Below are 16429 nucleotides of genomic sequence, written 5' to 3' on the forward strand. Positions count from 1 at the left end.
CCCTATAAAACTTTCAAAGGCTCATTGTGACCTACAAAATTGAGTACACTCTCCTTAGTAACCTCTAGGTTGCAAATCCAAGTGTGAGTTCTCCATCCTCATCTTATTCAACCAATCGGAAGCATTTGAGAATTAATCTGTAGCCTGGATTTCTACAGTTGGTCTCTTGCTTCAACCCTTACCTAATAATCTATTTCACAAACAGCCATGGCAATTCTTCTAAAACATTTCAGATTACATCACTATTCTGATTTAAATCCTCCAATGGCTTTTTCCTAACTCATTTAGGGTAAAATTCAAAGTGCTTACAATGACCTGCAAGATCCTATATAATATGGCTACGCACTACCAGAACCCATAATCCACCACAATTTATTCATCTCCCTAATTCTACTCTAGCCACACCAGTCTTTTTGCTCTTATCCAAGGGCAGTAAACATGCTCCCACTTCTTGTGCTTTATACGCACTCCACTCTTATTCCTGAGACCTTCAGGGCTCTCCCTAATTCATTCAAATGTCTATTCAAATGTCACCATACTAGAGAGTTCTCTCTTCAATCTAAGTAACATTCCCTCTAACCGACCCAGACAATCCCTATTATCTGTAACACTTAAGACCATTAGAAATATCATAGTTATTTGTGTGATATTTTTTATTGTCTGTCTCCTCTCACTAAAATATAAACACCCTAAAGGAGGGCCTTAGTTCTTTTTACAACGATTTTCCCAGAGCCTAAAAGAGTATACTGCACTTAGTTCAGTAAGTATTTCTTGAGTGAATGAGTAAAATGAGTCTCACAGAATGAACCTCCCTACAGAAATCCTATGCTAGCCCAGTGAAATCCAATCTGTGGGCCAAAGATCTCCGAAGTAGTAAAGTAACGTAAAGAAGCCTATGAATCTACATCCTTCCAATCGTTGTCTGTAAACTAAATTAACTACCATATAAACTATTACTATAAAATGTATTAATTTAAAGTAATCTTATCAACATGCATTTTTCCAAAGGATACTCTTAGTACAGTAACCATTATGTAGGAACCTACTAATTTTTTCTTATTAACAAGGGTTTCTCTTACTCAAAAACATTAGGAACCTCACTGCCCTAGCCAAACAAAACCACTGCCTTTTCATCAAGTTGTCTATAAACATTCACACCTCTTCCTTTGCTAATATGTGTATCTTAACTAGCAAAACTTTTTCCTCCCCTGCTCTTTCTACCCCACCCTCCAATTGATTTACTGTTTCAAATTCTAAATGATCATTATCTACACCTGAGTGAGCACAGCCCTAAGTAAGAGTTGGCAATAAGATACATGATGACTGCCTGGGGTGAGGGATGGAAAGAAAAAAGAGCCAGAAGAGGAAAAGAAGTGCTGAAAGATTCATCTGCTAGAACTCCCAAGTCCAATTTCACCTGCCTCCCAGTTTGCCTAGAGTCCCCCTTTTGGGCGTATTAAACATATCGAGCAAAGTCTTTCCACTAGCAAAGCCCATCCCCTCTGCATCCTCCATAAATACAGCACACTAATTCTAAACCCTCCACTATTTTTTCATACTAGCCAAAGTATGAAAAAAACTTTGCTCACTGCTCAGAGCCCAAGTGCTCTGCTCACTGCTTTCTACCAAATAACAACCATCACATACTTGTTTTGGTTCAACCTTCACCTATTTCTGGAAGTTTTCCCTGGCTAGCCAACAGCAGATTCTTATCATTCCTTTATAGTGCTTCAGCAATTTAATACACAATTTTTCAAACAAATCTTCTATTCTTTGATAATTTATTTTTGTTTCCTTTCAGCATCATACAATATGCCTATATAACCTGCCCATGTACCCCCGAATCTAAAATAAAAGTTTAAATTATTTTTTTTAAGTGGGCCAGACAAGGTGGCTTGCACCTATAATCCCAACATTTTGGGAGGCCAAGGCAAAATAATTGCTTGAGACCAAGAGTTCAAGACCAACCTGGGCATCATAGACCTCATCTCAACTAAAAATTAAAAAATTATCTGAGTGTGGTGGCATGTATTTGTAATCAGGAGGCTGAAGTGGGAGGATTGTTTGAGCCTAGGAGTTCAAGGCTATAGTAACCTATGATCATACCACTGCACTTCAGCCTGGGCAACAGAGTGAGACCCTGTTTCAAAAAAAAAAAGTTTCCTTTTTCTTTAACTCTTTTAAATTGAACTCCTGCCGAAGACATGAGAGCCTCAGGTATTTATTTTCCTTGTTTTACAGGTGTCTTTCCATCATACAATAATGCCTAATACTAGACTAGGAACAGAAGAGATAATGAAAGATATCCTATGAACACACTCGATTCAACTTTAGCTGGATTCACGAACCCATTGGCCAATTTAAATTGTACTCATTTTCAAATTTCTTTAGGTCATCAACTAGCTAGATGACCTAAAAAAAGGCTAGAGCTACTGCTCTGGCCAACATAGTTCTTTTTGTTTTTTAAACTTTAGTAATAATAGTCGCTTCTCAAAAAAAAATATATATATATCATTTTCCTCTGAAAGGAACTCGAGGTCCTTGACACAAATGCTGACTCCAGGTCTGAGCAGAAAACAAGAAGATATGCCTGGAACACTTCAAAAAAAAAAAAAGAAAGAAAGAAAAGAAAGAAAGGAAAAAAAAATTGGCCTACTTATTGTGTCAATATCTATCAATTACTTCCCCAATTCATCCTCCTGTCCTTTCTAAAATGTATATGCTATGTCTTCTGGCAGATGATATTGTTCCTGAACTTCAATCCAATGAGCTCTCATTGAACTCCTTGACATAAAATACGAACTAGGCAATAGAGGCATACTTCTTGCCCTAAAGAAATTTATAATAATTCCTTCAAGAAAACATGTACCTGGTGTGTGTTAGGCACCCAAGAACTATTCTATACAGCACAGAAAATGGGATATGCACACCTATAAGCAAAAGACAAGTATTATGTTCCAAAAGAAAGGCAGTCAGTTATATGAAAATCCAGGAAAGAAAAAATTAATTCTTAACTGAAACATAATATCAAGGAATCTTTTTTTTTTTTTTTTTTTTTTTTTTTGAGAAGGAGTTTTGCTTTTGTTGCCCAGGCTGGAGTGCAATGGCACAATCTCGGTTCACCGCAACCTCTGCCTCCTGGGTTCAAGTGATTCTCCTGCCTCACCCTCCCAAGTAGCTGGGGTTACAGGCATGTGCCTTCACACCTGGCTAATTTTGTATTTTTAGTAGAGACAGGTTTTCTCCATGTTGGCCAGGCTGGTCTCAAACTCCCAATCTCAGGTGATCTATCCGCCTCAGCCTCCCAAAGTTCTGGGATTACAGGCATGAGCCACAGCACCCAGCCAACACCAAGGAATCTTTTATTGAGGAACTATCCTTTGAATAGGACCATTAAGGAGCAGAATTTTCATGAGAAAATGAGTGAGGGACATGCTAGAAAGGCAGTTGTTTCTCAATCTAATGGTCAAAAATATGGGTTTTGAAAGTCAGAGGGCCTTGGTTCAAATTATATTTTTGTCACTTACTTGATAAACATCCCCAAGTAGCTTATTTAGCTTAAACTTTGGTTTCTTCATTTACAAAATGGAGGCAATGTGATTGCACATTTCATAAGCCCAGGCTCTTAGCCACTGCCTGGCACAGAGTAAGTGCTAACTAAAGGGTAGCACTTAGCTTGTGTTCACCCAGAAGCAGACCTATGACTCAAAGATCCAACTACAAATAGTTATTTGAAAGGGGACCACTGGAATCACTGGTAGGAAGGGAAGGAAGGGAGTCAGGGAAGGAAAGGCAGTACACGAAGTGTATATTATTAAGTAAATTACCACTACTGGAGCCTAATCTAGTTGGAAACTCCAGGAGCCACTGTTGACTCAAAGGTCAAGAGGAGCAGAGAATTATAGACCAACCACAACAATAAAGGTCAGAACTGCTCCCAGAGTGAGGAGCAGAAATTCTTCTGCAGGAGAGAAGAAAGCTATCAGGGAAAGACACACAGATGCTCACAGGGAAGGCAGCTGTCCTAAGTGGTAAGCCTCAAAAGGATTTGGGTGAGGCTTTGCCCACACTAATACAATATACATAAAAATCTAAGTATATGTATGCCTGAGGCTATAAAGAATATGTATAAGAAATTTATCTAATTGGTGTATTAGATAAAAATTAAACTTGTTTTTAAAAGGAGCAATAATTCAGAAAAAAAGTTTTATATATATATAACAAATTATCATACTGAATATAAAAAAGAATTACAGAATTACTACATAGCAAACATAAAAACAACCCAATAAAAATAGATTAAAAGATATGAAAATGTAAAGAATAAGAGTCAAGCCCCAGAACAATAGATGAAATGGTCATTAAACATAAAAGAATAAACAACCAGGGAAATACAAGTAAAAAACAATAATAAAATACCAGTTCTTAGCTATCAGATTGACCAAACAAAATCTGACTATATCAAGTGTCAGCAGATATGTAGACAAAGTAGTGTGAAGAAAAAACCCCTTTCAATGCAACTGCCACTTTGAAGGGCAATAATCATTATCTATCAGAAACAAAACTATGCTTACCTTTTGACCCAGTGATTCCACTTCTCAGTATCTCACCTAGAGAAATACCCATGTGTACAATAATGTTTACTGAAGCATTGCCTATAATTCTGCAAACAAGCCTAAAAAGGAAACAGACTAAATATTATGTAATACTATGTTACTATTCAAAAGAATAACCTATGTGTGTGTATGTGTATATATATATATATATACATATATATATAAAATATCATAGGTAAATTCCTTAAGATGTATTGCTAAGGGTAAAGAGCAATTGCATACAGTGGTATAGAATTATACTGTGAAAGCTGTCAGAATCAAAATGGAGCCACTTGTGTTAAAAATCCTAAAAGAGCATCAGAAGGCCATGAAGAGAGGGTTCTCATGCACCAATGCCTGATAACAAGAACTATCCAAAAGACTGAAAAAAAAACACAAACTTGCACAAAGGCCATTGCAACCTTATACCAAACAAACAAACAAAAAACTTCTGTAGACACCTCCCTAGCAATTGTCTGTCAGCCTTGGACTGTCATCACCCTTGGTATTAATCTCTGTATCTAACGATAATCTCTCAAACCAATTACGTAATTCTTCTCACTTAAAAAGAAAACTTTGTCTTCTTTTACCCTCCTGAACACACACATAGTTTACTATGGCATGTGTATTCCCATTGTGATTCCTATTCCCAGATAAATAACATTTTCTTTTACAGAGTCTCCCTGTGTTTGTTATTTAGTTTCACATTAATGGTATCAGAAGTGAGGCCAAAGTTAGCTCACCTTTGATGAATCGGTGGCCTGTGGAATTGAGTGCAGTACTGACTGACTTCAGTGTTGCCTTTTCTGCCGTAGTGAATCTCCTCTAGGACTTTTGGATTCCTTCCCTTTGGTATGTTCTTTTTTCTTTATTTGGGATCTGATTTGGTTATAAGGCCACCTTAAATAAAGGACTGTGCATCCCTCCTGGGGCTATAAAAGTTGTTTCTGGCAATCCCTTCCTGGTAAAAGGCAAGTGTCCTTCTGGTTTGAGTTCTCCGATTTCTACAGAGTTTACATTTTGTCTGTGTAGCATTATTTTCTGGTGAATTCACTTTTGATTTGGTGCATCAGGCTCAACATTTTTTTTTGCTCTGCATGGCTGGGTTACAATATTTGTGAGCACTCGGATTTTGGTTTCATTTTGGTTAGGTTATGTGTGTCTGTAAATGATTTGGCTCTTTTCCCTATGTTTCTGAACATCTTCCAAGAGCAAAAATAAACATTCTAAATAGTAGGCATGATATGGCCAATTAAAAGCCACTGGGATGGTCACCATGATCTAAACCACCAGTCTAAACTTCCTGACAGGATTTATAGAATTTTCTTTGCTCTGGAGAAATTAGTCAGAAACAGAATGCGATTCTCAAACATTCAGGCATGTCAAGCTTTCTGGGACTCCAGCTGGCTACATGGCTTTTCCTCGTGCATGTTTGTAAATTAATGGCTATCATGAATATCATTTGAAGTCTCCAACCTTGTTTTTTTCTTAGAATTCAATTAAAAACTGCAACCAATAAAGTTAACACGTAGAGTCTTTTTAGTTCTCTATTTTTTTTCCTCTGGCTACTCTAAATCTGTTGACTTTCTTATTTGTGTTAAGATAATACACTGTTGCTAATTTCAAAAGCTGCTCAGACCTTTTTTAAACAGTATTTTAACCAGGATAAAGATAAAAACCTTAAAGGGCTTTCAAATTAATGGCCTTACAAATTACAACCGCTTCATCGCTTCATCGTAATCAACAACCTAGACACTTTTGGAATGTAAATTTAGGTTTCCCTAACTATTAATTGCTTAGGGTGATAAAACAGTTAATTGAGGGATTGATATTCTAAAAGGACTTAAAGAGATATGTTTATACAGGTTAGTGTCTCCGATCAAAAAGGTCAAAATCTTGAACTTAGAGCAATAATGCAGGGTATCTCTGGCATAAAAGTTGCTTTGTCTGTCTGCTAAACAGGGGCCAGGAAAAGTTGACCAAAAAAAAAAAAAACCACCTGCCAAAATGCTTCCCTGCCTGCCTGCATTGACTAGTCAAGCAAACCAGACTAGCAAACAAAAGAAAGATTTGTTACTAAAAACTTCAAGGCAACTGGAGATTTTGATTTTCTTATAGAATTCAGCCAGTCCCAGCTAAAATGTAAACGATTGATAATTTCATCCTAAACTCATTTAAAACTGGAAAAAAAGGATACAAGATTTATTTAAAACCAAGATGCTTTACCTAAAAATTTTGGTCCACAGCTTTTCTTAGATTACCAATTATGGAAAATAACATTTATTCACGTGAACAGGTCCCATTTTGTCAAAAATACAATTTGGATCCAACTATTCTTTTATAAACTTGTCAGTTTGTATTACTATGCTTTACTGTCTAATGGTGACTAAAATTCTACAGTTAAAGCTATAAGATCTTCATTGTGTACATGTATATGTGTTTATGTGTGTTGACATCTGTTCTATGCTGCGTCCACATAGTAAAATCTGGTGTAGTTGGCTAGAAATTCCTTAAGAAATCCTATTCGGATTAGCTTAGGTAAATGAGCAATCATAAAATATATACTAATTAATCCAAATGCCTTTTAGTTCATATGACTTAAGTAAATCGTTGATAACTAAGCCTTTTAGTTCATATGACTTAAGTAAATCGTTGATAACTAAGCTATTGGTGGGTTTTTTATGGCCGGGGGGGGGGGAGGGATGTTGTTTTGAGATAGAGTCTTGCTTTGTTCCTAGAGTAGAGTGCAGTGGTACAATCATAGCTCATTGCAGCCTCAAACACCTGTGCTCAAGTGATCCTCCCACCTCAGCCTCCCAAGTAATTGGGACTACAGATATGTACCCCCATGCCCTGCTAATTTTTTTTTTTTTTTTTTTGGTAGAGGCAGAGTTTTACCAGGTTGCACAGGCTGATCTCAAACTCCTGGCCTCAAGCGATTATCCCACCTCAGCCTCCCAGAATGCTGAAATTATAGGCATGAGCCACCACAACTGGCCCAATAAACTGGCCTTGAATTTGCTGATAAAATAAAAATAGAAATTTTTTTGAATTGTCCATCAGTGGATGAATGAATAAAGGAAATGTCATGTGTGTGTATATATATACATATATATTGAGTATATATATATATAAAGTATATATATATATATACTGAGTGTGTGTGTGTGTATATATATATGTTAAGTATATATATATATACACTCAATGGAATATTGTTCAGCCACAAAAAAGAGTAAAATCCTGTCATTTGCAGCAACATGGGTGGAACTGCAGGTTGTTATGTTAAGCAAAATAAGCCAGGCACAGAAAAAGCTAATGTTCTCATTCATATATGAAAGCAAAAAATGTGGCTCTCATGGAGGTAGAGAGCAAAATGGTGGTTACCAGAGGCTGGGAAGAAAAGTGGGGAGGAAGGCATAAAGAGAGGTTGGTTAAGGGTTCAAAATACAGTTAGATAGAAGGAATAAGTTCTAGTATTCAATAGTACAAAAGGAAAATTATAGTTAACAATAATTTATTCTGTATTTTAAAATAGCTAGAAAAGAAGATATGTACTATTTCCAACACAAACAAAAGATGAATGTTTGAGGTGACCGATATCCCAGGTACCCTGATTTGATCATTATACATTGTATAAAGGTATCAAAATAACACATGCAGCTGGGCGTGGTGGCTCACACCTATAGTCCCAGCACTTTGGGAGGCCAAGGCAGGAGGATCACAAGGTCAGGAGTTCGAGATCAGCCTGGCCGATATGGAGAAACCCTATCCCTACTAGAAATGCAAAAATTAGCTGGGCATTGTGGCTCAAGCCTGTATTCCCCGTTACTCAGGAGGCTGAGGCAGGGGAATCGCTTGAACCTGGAGGCAGAGGTTGCGGTGAGCCAAGGTCATGCCATTGCACTCCAGCCTAGGTTACAAGAGTGAAACTCCGTCTCAAAAAATAAAAATAAAAATAACATGCATTCCAAAAATGTGACAACTATTATATATCAATTTTTAAAAATTTTAAATACAGGTTTCGGCTAAGTGTGGTGGCTCATGCCTGTAATCCCAACACTTTGGGAGGCTAAGGTGGGTAAATTGCATGAGCTTAGGAGTTCAAGACAATGTAGGAAGACCTCATCTCTACTAAAAAAAAAAGAAAAAAAATCAGCTGGGTGTGATGGCACATGCCTGTAATCCGAGCTACTCTGGAGGCAGAGGTGGGAGTGGCTTAAGCACAGGAAGCAGAGATTGCAGGGAGCTATGATCGGGCCACTCTGTACTCCAGCCTGGGCAATAGAACCAGACCTTGTCTCCAAAAAAAGAAAAAACAGGGCCGGGCGCGGTGGCTCACGCCTATTAATCCCAGCACTTTGGGAGGCCGAGGCAAGTGAATCACGAGGTCAAGAGATCGAGACCATACTGGTCAACATGGTGAAACCCAGTCTCTACTAAAAATAAAAAAATTAGCTGGGCATGGTGGTGCATGCCTGTAGTCCCAACTACTCGGGAGGCTGAGGCAGGAGGCGGAGGTTGCAGTGAGCCGAGATAGCGCCATTGCACTCCAGCCTAGGTAACAAGAGCGAAACTCCGTCTCAAAAAAAAAAAAAAAGGAGAAAAGAAGAAAGGAGAAGAATAGGGAAGAAGGAGGAGGAGGAGGGGGAGAAGGAGGAGAGGAAGGGAGAGAAGAAGGGAGGAAGGAAGGGAGAGATGGAGGGAGAGAAGGAAGAGAGGGAGGGAGGGGAAGAATGAGAAGGGGGAAGGAAGAAGAAGAATAATTAAAATACAGATTTTAATAACTAAGATTGATTAATTTAAAAAAATTTTAGAACTCTAATGAAGAAATTGATGAATTCATGAAACTACTCATAAAGATTAAACAAAACAAAAATTACATGACATTAAGTAACTGCTGAAGATAGTTTTTATAACTTTAATTTGAAACATTTTTGGCTCTTTACTTAAATGTATTGTTTTCCAAGTGTAAGCTAACTACAGTTTACAGCAATATGGTAAAGCATACTTTTGTGAACAAAGGTGGAAAAATTGACTTTTTCTTCTTGCTTGATCCCTCCAAAATTTGGAAACTCTTTATGAGTATTCGTATGGCTGTATGGTTATTTGGATAAGTTCAATGAAAATCTACTTTCCCTTTATAACAGCTTACAATTGGAAGCATTGGCTATATTACCAAGGCATTGACTGGAATATCATATTTGAGAACGTGCATAGAATGCCTGGTTTCAAGGGTTTCCAGCCTTATAGTGAATGAGTAAAAATTGTCACTTCCTGGCAGGTCCCAAAACCTTAAGATGGTAGGTAAAACCTAAAATCTATCTTAGTTTGGCTTCCTAGTCTCAAAAGGTTTTAAATCTGAGATTTTCATGTGAGCAATATTGAGATAAAGAGCTATGTTTCTAAAGAAAAGCTATAATATTTGTGCTACTAGACTGTAGCCTTATGCATTGTTTTTGAGTCCGTGCTATCTACCTACAAACTAGACTAGATCCTGAATTCTTTTAGAGTCCTCCAATTTAGCTTTTCCCATGGAATTACTAAAAATGGGAACTGTTTTGTTCCTGAAGCCCTAAAAATAAAACTAGAATTTTAAGGGATAAGTTTCATGACTGATGTATGTGTCACACAGAAAATTCAACAAACCACCTGATGCCATAGCCAGAGACATTCAAATTGCAAAACAGGATAAGAAGTTGATGTCTTCATGCCTCAAACAGCTTTTTCCAAGACATCAGAAGAACCCTCCATAACATAATGAGACTCTTACCTCTCTTAATGCCTACCTTTTTCACTTGACAAGATAACGGTGACATTAAAAGTACCTTCTGCTGGTAGCTTGACAGAACCTTACCTAAAAGATCATTTTTTTCCTTTTATTTTCTTTTTTTTTTAGAGATGGGGGTCTCAATCTGTCATACAATCATAGTTTCCTTCAGCCTCAAACTCCTGGGCTCAAGCAGTCCTCCCATCTCAGCCTCCCTAGTAGCTAGGACTATAGGCACATACCACCACACTCAGTTTATTTTTAATCTTTTGTAGAGACGGAATCTCACTGTATTGCCCAGGCTGGTCTTGAACTACTGACCTCAAATGATCCTCCTGCCTTGGGCCCCCAAAGTGTTAGGATTATAGGCATGAACCACCACTCCCAGCCAAGGAGATCCTTTAGTCTACCTAGTAGGTGACTTTGGCATCATTCCCAGTACAATGGTTGATCACTCTCTGATTCAATCCAGTCCTAAGATATTAGATGACAAAGTTGCTCAATATTACCTACTGGCTAATAAGGAGATGTCTGTAACTATTGCTAATACTACATGCTGTACCTGGATATATTCCTCTGGGAAAGTTGAGATCATAAATACAAAATGAGAAAACAGGCCACATGGTTATAAGTCTTACTTAATTTCCCACAGTCATTTTATTTACTCAAGTAATTGCCTTTAAGGCTAGTTCATGACTCAAAACTATTATACAATCTAAGATTATCAATTTGCTTTTTTAAACCTTATACCTGTTGCTTGTTAAGTTTTCAGAGAAGTATAACTTCTGATACAATAATACTGGCCAGGCACTTTAAGATGGTAACAAAAACACCTATGGAACTGACAAAATTAACAACAATGGATTCCAGATAGCCTTAGCCTGAAAGCCACTCCCTCCTAAGTGCTCTTGTTGCTCAATGTGGCTAAAATGTTCTGATACTGACTCCTACTTGCAAACCACTTCCCTAAAACATGGGAAGACCAGACCAAATCAGGACAGGTTTATTTCAGCACTGAAGGACAATCAAACCTGAACTACAGGATGATTCACCAGTGATGTTTTTGGAGAAAGATCTTGGTCAAAAGGGGAAAATGCGAAAGTTATCAGAATCATGGTGAAAGCCACGAAGGCAGGGTTCTCATGCACTAAGCCCTCATAACAAGCACTATCACAAAAGGCTCTGAAAAAAAAAAAAATACAAATTTGCAGAAAGATTATCATGACTTTACATACACAAAATACTTCTGTAAGGACATCTGCCCAGCAACTGTCCTTCCAACCTCGGACTAGCACCACCCTTGGTATTGATACTTGCAGCTAAAACTAAATATCACAAAACAATTATATAATTCGCATTTTTTCTTTTAAAAATCTTTGTCTTCCTTTATCTCTCTGAATATGTACATAGTTTACTATGGTATGTGCATTTCCATTGCAAAGTCTCATTCCTAAATAAATATTAGAGAGTCTGCTCTATTTGTTTTTTGTTTTGGTTTGGTTTGGTTTGGTTTGGTTTGGTTTGGTTTGGTTGTTGTTGTTGTTGTTTTTGAGACAAGTCTCAAATTTTTTTATATTTTTAGTAGAGACAGTTTCCACTGTGTTGGCCAGGCTGGTCTTGAACTTCTGACCTTGTGATCCACCCACCTCAGCCTCCTAAAGTGCTAGGATTATAGGCATGAGCCACCACACCCAGCCTAATTTGTTTTTAAGTACACAATAGTGTACTTAAAACACTCTCATACATAATACACCTCTACTCAAGTTTACAAGAAGTAACAATTTTCATGTGCACATTTACATATATATTATAGCTTAAATAATATTCAGAAGCATCCACAAACCCACAGCTATGATTACTGCCAGGAGGAAGGAGAGATTATGACTGTGGTGCTAGTGAAAGAAAAATTTCATCATTTCTGTGAAATTTCAATTTGGGGAGAAAAGCATTGTTTATGTATTACTTGTGTAATTCATATTAAATGTAAAATGTAAAATAATTAATGTGTGTTGGGTTTATTTCTATTTTTAAAAGTGATTATTATATCATAGTTTTGGGGGAACAGGTAGTGTTTAGTTACTTGGATAAGTTCTTTAGGTGTGATTTCTGAGATTTTGGTGTATCCATCACCTGAGCAGTGTACTCTGTACCCAATGTGAAGTCTTTTATTCCTCACCCCCACCTCTTACACTTCCCCCAAGGCTCCCAGAGTTCACTATATCATTCTCATGCCATTATGTTCTCATAGCTTATCTCCCACTTATAAGTGAGAACGAACATACATTGTTTTAGTTTCCATTCCTGAGGCACTTGACTTATAATAATGGTCTCCAGTTCCATCCAGGTTGCTACAAATGCCATTATTTCATTCCTTTTTAAAATACCTGAGTAATATTCCATGATATGTATGTATGTGTATATATACATACATATATACATTTTCTGTATCCACGCTTTGGTTGATGGGCATTTAGACTGCTTCCATATCTTGCCAAGTGACTTGTATGCACTGTATATGCAAGCGACTTTTTCATATAGTGACTTATTTTCCTCTGGTTACTCAGTAGTGGTATTGCTGGATCAAATGGTAGTTCTACTTTTAGTTCCTTAAGTAATCTCCACACTGTTTTCCGTAGTGGTTACACTGGTTTACATTCCCACCATCAATGTAAAAGTGTTCCCTTTTCACCATATCCATGCCAACATCTATTATTTTTTTATTTTTTAATTATGGCCATTCTTGTGGGAGTAAAGTGGTATCAGACTGTGGTTTTGATTTGCATTTCCCTGATTATTAGTGAGATTGAGCATTTTTTCCTATGTTTGTTGACCATTTGTATATTTTCTTTTGAGAATTGTCTATTCATGTCCTTTGCCCACTTTTTGATGGGATTATTTGTTTTTTTCTTCCTGATTTGTTTGAGTTCCTTGTAGATTCTGGATATTAGTCCTTTGTCAGATGCATAGTTTGCAAATATTTGCTCCTACTCTGTGAGTTGTCTGTTTACTCTGCTGATTATTTCTTTAGTTGTGTGGAAGCTTTTTAGTTTAATTAAGATCCATCTATTTTTATGTTTTTTGAGGGGGTTCTTTGCATTTGCATTTGGGATCTTGGTCATAAACTCTTTGCCTAAGTCAATGTCTGGAAGAATTTTTCCAATGTTATCTTCTAGAATTTTCACTGTTTCGGGTCTTAGATTTAAGTCTTTGATCCATCTTGAGTTGATTTTTGTATAAGGTGAGAGATGAGGATCCAGTTTCATTCTTCTACATGTGGCTTGCCAATTATCCCAGCACCATTTGGTGAATAAGGCGTCCTCTGCCCATTTTATGTTTTTGTTTGCTTTGTTGAAGATCAGTAGACTGTAAGTATTTGGCTTTATTTCTGGGTTCTCTATTCTGTTCCATTGGTCTCCATGTCTGTTTTTAAAACAGTACCATGCTATTTTGCTATTTTGGTGACTGTAACCTCATAGCATAGTTTGAAGTCAGGTAATGTAATGTCTCCAGATTTTTTCTTTTTTTTCCCCCCCACCAGTTGTAAAATGATCCTTTATTGAAATGTTTTCCTTTGTGCTTCTTAACTAGCTGGGCATTCCAGAGCACCACTGTTGATGTCATCTATGTCAAGAGGGTGGCGGCCATCAACATTACTGCCCACGGACTGGGCAGTCGCCAGGATCTCTTTAATGGTTCCAGAGAGTTCTCTGGCTAAAGATTGGTGCCACCTCTGTCAAGCAATGTTGACGATCTCATAAAAAGTGATATTCCCACTGTGTTTAATATTTTTCTGTTTCTTTCTGTCACTTGGTGGTTCCTTGAGGGCTTTGATGATCAGGGCAGAGGCAGAAGACACCACCTCAATCTGGGCAGGTCTGTTCTGAATGGTCAGTTTCACTGTAATCCTCAGGCCCTTCCAGTCACCCATTGCCTTGGCAATGTCATCACCAACCTTTTCTGGAGACAGACCCAGGGGGCCGATCTTGGGGGTCAGCGCAGAAGTGACACCTACTTCACCCCCAGTGCACCTCAGGTATACAACTTTGATCTGGTTGGGGTCAAACTTCAGCAGCATGGTGGAGGCGGCTGATGTTGGATGAACCCAGATTCAGGATGACCGAAGAAAGTTGCATCTTGGCCTCCTCCAAGCTGAAAGCCAAAAGCCAGAAGCCAGATTTTTTCTTTTTATTTAGTCTTGCTTTGGCTATGTGGGCTCTTTTTTGGTTCCATATAAATTTTAGGATTGTTTTTTCTAGTTCTTTAAAGAATGATGATGGTATTTGACAGCAATTGCATTAAATTTATAGATTGCTTTTGGTAGTATGGTCATTTTCACAATATTGATTTTACCTATCCATGAGCATGGGACGTGTTTCCATTTGTTTGTGTCATCTATGAATTCTTTCACTAGTGTTTTATAGTTTTCCTTGTAAATATCTTTCATCTCTTGGTTAGGTATATTCCTAAGCTGTTTGTTGGGTTTTTGTTTGTTTTGCAGATCTTGTAAAAGCAGTTGAGTTCTTTATATGATTAGCTTGGTCACTGTTGATTTTGCTGAGAGTTTTAATCATAAAGGGATGCTGGATTCTGTCAAATGCTTTTTCTGGATCTACTAAGATAATCATATGATTTTTGTTTTTACTTCTATTTATGTGGTATATCATATTTATTGACTTGTGAATGTTAAACAACCCTGCATCCCTGATATGAAACCTACTTGAACATGGTGTATTATGTTTTTGATATGCTATTAGATTCAGTTAGCTAGTATTTTGTTGAGGATTTTTGCATCTCTGTCCATCAAGGATATATGTCTGTAGTTTTCTTCTTTACTTATGCCCTTTCCTACCTTTGGTATTAGGGTAATACTGGGTTCATAGAATGATTTGGGAAGGATTGCCCCTATCTATATCGATTTATGCTTTAAGCAAGTTCCATTTTAGTGTATTTTGAGGTTGTACTTCAAGATTTAGAACTTTCTCTATCTTTTGGAATAGTTTCAGTAGAATTAGTACCAGTTCTTCTTTGAATGTCTAACAGAATTCAACTGTGAATACAACTGGTCTTGAACTTTTTTTGTTGGCAATTTCTTTTATTGCTATTTCAATCTTGTTACTTGTTACTGCTCTGTTCAGAGTTCCTATTTCTTCCTGTTTTTTGTTTGTTTTTGATTTTTGTTTGTTTGTGTGTTTGTTTGTTTTTGACAGAGTCTTGCTCTGTCACTCAGACTGGAGTGCAGTGGTGCAGTCTTGGCTCACTGCAGTCTTCACCTCCCAGGTTCAAGTGATTCTCCTGCCTCAGCCACCCAAGCAGCTGGGATTACAGGCATGCTCCACTACACTCAGCTAACTTTTTTTTTTTTTTTGAGACGGAGTTTCGCTCTTGTTACCCAGGCTGGAGTGCAATGGCGCGATCTCGGCTCACTGCAACCTCCACCTCCTGGGTTCAGGCAATTCTCCTGCCTCAGCCTCCTGAGTAGCTGGGATTACAGGCACGCGCCAACGTGCCCAGCTGATTTTTTTGTATGTTGACCAGGATGGTCTCGATCTCTTGACCTCGTGATCCACTGACCTCGGCCTCCCAAAGTGCTGAGATTACAGGCGTGAGCCACCACACTCGGCCTTGGCTAACTTTTGTATTTTTAGTAGACAGGGTTTTGCCATGTTGGCCAGGCTAGTATCAAAACTCCTGGACTGAAGTGATCTGCCCGCCTTGACCTCTCAAAGTGCTGAGATTACAGGTATGAGCCACCACGCCCAGACTCTTTCTGGTTTAATCTAGGAGGGTTGTATGTTTCCAGGAATTTATCAATCACCTCTAGGTTTTCCAATTTCTGCATGTAAAGGTGTTCACATGAAGGTGTTCGTAGTAGCTTTGAATAGTCTTTTGTAATTCTGCAGTATCAGTTGTAATATCTCCCATTTCATTTCTAATTCAGCTAATTTGGATCTTCTCTCTTCTTGGTTAGTCTCACTAATGGTCTATTGATTTTGTTTATCTTTTCAAAAACCAGCTTTTTGTTTCATTTATCTTTTGTATTATTTTTTCTTTCAATTTCATTTAG

At 37.7% G+C, this 16429-nt stretch overlaps 1 protein-coding gene and 1 pseudogene across 2 annotated transcripts in view; both read right to left on the reverse strand.

The window, feature by feature from the left end:
• The window catches only part of MAPK10 (mitogen-activated protein kinase 10), a 562186-nt gene that overhangs the window by 470897 nt on the left and 74860 nt on the right, over positions 1-16429 (reverse strand). The gene's annotated exons all lie outside the window — the stretch shown is intronic.
• On the reverse strand, positions 12823-15723 carry LOC135269957 (large ribosomal subunit protein uL11-like; annotated as a pseudogene).

Source organism: Aotus nancymaae, unplaced genomic scaffold (assembly GCF_030222135.1).
Source record: "Aotus nancymaae isolate 86718 unplaced genomic scaffold, 86718_ANA_hifiasm-v0.15.2.pri h1tg000006l, whole genome shotgun sequence".
NCBI lineage: Eukaryota > Metazoa > Chordata > Mammalia > Primates > Aotidae > Aotus > Aotus nancymaae.